The 4,470-nt window shown below is 32.4% G+C and overlaps 1 long non-coding RNA gene across 2 annotated transcripts; it reads right to left on the bottom strand.

Annotated features, from left to right (window-relative positions):
- On the bottom strand, positions 1-3,346 carry LOC136795246 (uncharacterized). 2 transcript variants are annotated; one of them, XR_010842827.1, is made up of 3 exons: positions 3,260-3,346; positions 2,932-3,133; positions 1-33 (listed from the first exon to the last, which is right to left on the bottom strand). It is a non-coding gene; the product is annotated as an uncharacterized lncRNA (long non-coding RNA). The 2 variants fall into 2 exon arrangements; XR_010842829.1 differs by having other exon boundaries at positions 2,932-3,121.
- Positions 3,347-4,470: the final 1,124 nt, after the last annotated feature.

Raw genomic sequence — 4,470 nt, 5'->3', positions numbered from 1 at the left:
TCTGCTTTAACTGTAGACTTCTTCACCTCCGACCTGCTGACCAAAGCTTGATTCAGTTCTGAAGTAGGAGTGACTGCCTGTAACAGCAGTCAGAATGAATCTTATTGATAGTACAAGAGCCTAAGAGGAGAAAAAAGGCAGTTAGCTCACCCCAGCGTTTGATTACTTTAATGAAAACTATGTATAATTAATACTCAAAATTGATGAGTCTGCCAAGTATAGGCAGGGGAAATAAAAAATGGCGGCTGTTTCAACATGATAAAAAAAATTAATTTTTCATTCGGAGCTCTATATCTTAAAAAGTAGCAACAACACAACTACACCTAAGAGAACGTCATTTAAAGAAGAGTAAATTTAATAAAATATGAGCCCTAATAGAGTTATTTACCTTAATTAGTTCTCGAGATATAGCTTTTTAAAAAGCAACATTTCATAAAAATGTTGTATGGGATGTACTGAAAGATCAGTAGTTAGTGAATTTATTTTGAAAAATCAATATCTCAAAAACCATTTGACGAACAGATGTCTATTAGCACTCAAATTAAAGCTAGTTTAATGAGCTATAAAGTAGTTTATGATGTTCATCTTCGTAGGAGTAATAGTTGATAGTACATTCATATGTGAATATCATAAAAACTACTACCTCTACGAAGATAAGTGTAATAAACTACTTTATAGTAAGTTAAATTTCCTTTATTTACGTTGGCAGACATATGTGCGTCTTATGAGTCTAGAGATATATTTTTTCAAAAATCCAACATTTTAAACGAACAACTAGAAATTAACATTTTCCGAGTTTATTTTGTCAAATATCATCATAAAAACTACTACTCCTATAAAGAATAACATCATTGACTATTTTATAGTCAATTTAACTAGCTTTAATTTGAGCGCTGGCAGACATCTGTACTTCAAATGGTTTCTGAAATGAAGTTTTTCATATATCAAACTTATTGTCCAAGCAACTATAAATCAATTTATTTTAGCATATATCATGAAAACTACTATTCCTACGTAGGTAAAGTTCATAAACTACTTTCTAGTACATTAAACTAACTTTAATTCAAGTGCTAATAGACATCTGTACGTTGGATGGTTATTCAGATATAGATTTTTCAAAATAAATTCACTAACTGATATTTCAGTATATTTTTATGAAATGTTGCTTTTTTAAACTATTGGACGTAAATATCCCTTTTATGGCTCATATTTCAGAAAATTTAATCTTTTTTAAATAATGTTCTTTTAGATTTTCATGTTTTTTTCGGGTTTCAAGCAGCGGCTATTTTTTATTCCCCCTACCTATACTTAGCAGACTCATCAATTTTGACTAGTAATTATACATAGTTTTCATTAAAATAATCAAAAATTGGGGTGAGATAACTGCCTTTTTTCTTCCCGGCTCTTGTACTATGACTAAATTAACCATAATGCCCTTTGGCAATCTTTTCTAATCTGCCTGAAAAATATTTTATATTTCACTAAGTTTGGGGGTATTGCTTTCAGTTTTTTTTTTTTTGTAATATTTTAGTCTAAGTATTTTTTGTGGTGAGTTCTTTTGGTAGTTAAGTTTTAAAATAAAAAAAAGTTTTGATTTGTGTATATTATAATGGTTCTACACCTGGGTGTACACGTTTGTCACTTGCCACAAATCCAAGACTTGTACGAATCCTTGGTAAACAAAGGGAACAACAAAAGTTGGTATTCACACGCTTGTTTTGTTCTTTTGAATTTTGTTGGTTATTTCATTCATTTTACTCTATTTTTATTGTTGAAACAAAATAATGGTAGGTGAAATAAAAGGAAACGTAAATAACAAATAATAAGTTCTTATTACATAAATTCATATAAATTACCTACACATTCAACCTTCATTCTAGCATTTTTATCAGAAACTTTTTAATTTAGTTACCGAGGCATATAATGTCTTCACATATATATTGTAATATTCAAAAATTATTAAAATTAAATAAATGGAATTTGATATTTTTTTTACTTAATTATCATATCTAAAAGATAGCTTGGGTTCAAATGAAAAGCTTTAAAATTTAACAGATAGGAGAATTTTATTTAAATTTTATAATATAATAGACTCTTCATCTCAGGGCGGGTTTCTATGCAATCGGAAACTGACACTTTACTACAAATAACACTTAAACTTAATTAATAGCTATTTTACAAATTTAATAAATTCTAGTTAGAAACAAAACTAACCAATTATACAATGCTCCTTTGATGATTGATGATTCTTGATACCTTCTTGTCTATAATGCTAAGTTAAACTCTCAACAATGGCTTCCAGTCAGGACATCCTTTCACCAGGCAATCCAAACCAAGAGTACCTTTTTCTTCTCAGATCACTCTTTGATGTCTTCTTTCTCCAGATCTTCCCGTGAGGGAGACAAAAGATGTTCATGTTCTCTTGCATCCAGGATACCTACTCCTTATCACGCCTAACAACGACTGTTAAAAACTAAGTTTTCTTCCTTCACCTTCTCTCGTTGTTAGTTCTCAACATCGATTGTAGCACTACGGTTTTGAGTTTTTTCCTATGATTTCCTTTATGAATAATTTTCTTTAATATTTATTCTTAAATGTATTGTAATTTCAATTATAATGGGAAGTTAAAATAATGTTTTTAAAATATTTGAATCTGCTCAACATGCCCGCGATTCAACGGACTTTTGAAAGGACTCGCGCCGCCATCTTGGCTTTGAATAACATATTTATTATAGACGATGGAAATAGGTTACCTTACTTTTTGGTTCAACAAAACAAACGTTTATAAGCAACTTTAGAATAAACTGATAATTTTTAATAGAAATTTCTCTAAATAATATTCATATGATTTTCATTAAATTCCATAAACTATCTGTATAATTTTAAAGCAGACATAGATCAAATATGCTATTATATTAAATATGGACTGACCTGACGGACAGCATCTTGAGTTTGGAGAAACCAATTGCTGTAGTATTGAAAAGGCGGACATTGGCCGCTAGCTCTGAAGCTTTGCTGAATGGTGTGTTGATCCCGATCGCACCCTTCCTCTTCACATCGAACTCCATGTTCGGCAGCTTGGCAGGATCCAGGCGACTGATACCGAGTTCTGGGGCGCCACCTAAGAACAAACCTAATTCATTGCAAAGTAGTGCACAATCTTGGCTAAAACAATTATCCATTATAAACAAGCCAAAGGAAATATTTCTTGTAGGATACAAGTTGCCTAAAATTGAAATATATCAGTGAATGTACTTACTTGCACTGAGCTGTACGACAATAGACTGTAGGGTGGTCTTAACACATGAATTGAAATCTTGAGACCCACTGCAACTGAACGTAAGTCCATCTACAAAACCAAATGCATCTTTAAGGAATAGGGCTCATTCATAACTATTAGAATGAATGAACGTAATTTTATTGATTTGAGGATCAAGTTGTTATTATTACTGAAAATTCAAATATATAATAAATTTGTTATTTTCTGTCTTTTATTGTTAACTGTATTTTTATTTGTTATTATTTCAATTTTCATAATTTATTTTTATTTCTCATTTTCACTGTAGATTTAATTTATTATTTACTTATTCATTTATTTGCGTGGCTACTAACTTCAAGGATTCGAGTTCGAATCTCCAACTTTTTTCCATTGTTTGGCAAACGTGTAGAGGCACTTTCAGAACTTTGGAATGAGCAGAAGAGCCGCTAATTGGTTCATTGTAGCCATCCTAAGCAGACGATGCGACAATATCGATGACTAGTGAACGATATCATCGATGGATGATAGATCGATATCGAAGACAATGCTAACGGGCGCTTGGCTCTCACCATTGTCGTCTGTTTGTTATCTGCATTGTCTGTCTTCCTAGCTCCGTTATGAGCCTTGTTTGTTTATGATCATCTCTCATCTCGGATGTCTGCGAACCTGGCCCGACGTCAGGGGGGGGGGAGAGGGGAGAAGGGACGAAATGCGGAGCCCGATGAAAATAAATACCCATTTTACCCGACAAATACTCGCCACTTTACCCGCTTTTAGAGAATCGTTATAACTGTAACTCTATGATGGTTACAGTCATGATTGTACTGTTGCACTAGGTCTGGCGTGATAGTTGATACCAATAATGTTAATGAAGCAATTGTCACGTTAACAATAGTACAGTTTCCGTTATTGCGGCAAAAGTGTTCGCCACTAACATGGTGTAAATATTTGATATTCACAGTCATGATAGTATTTACACTCACGACAGTAATGACGCACTGGGTCTGGCAAGACCATTGGTAGGGGTATTTATGATATTGTGTTAAATTTTTTACCACGTTAAATGTTATAAGTATAGCATTGTGAGCAGCCCTATTTAAAGTCATGTTAAATGTTAAATGCATAAGAGCTCCTAGCGGAATTTCTGAGCAACGTATTTAGTAACCTTTCCTTCCAAAACTTCATGTAATTGTTTAATTCAAAGTTTTATT

This window comes from Halyomorpha halys, unplaced genomic scaffold (assembly GCF_000696795.3).
Source record: "Halyomorpha halys isolate HHAL.00 unplaced genomic scaffold, Hhal_1.1 Scaffold8608.1, whole genome shotgun sequence".
In the NCBI taxonomy this organism is placed as follows: Eukaryota; Metazoa; Arthropoda; class Insecta; order Hemiptera; family Pentatomidae; genus Halyomorpha; species Halyomorpha halys.
The sequence above is the reverse complement of the archived record's forward strand: the minus strand, read 5'-3'. Positions and strand labels throughout refer to the sequence as shown.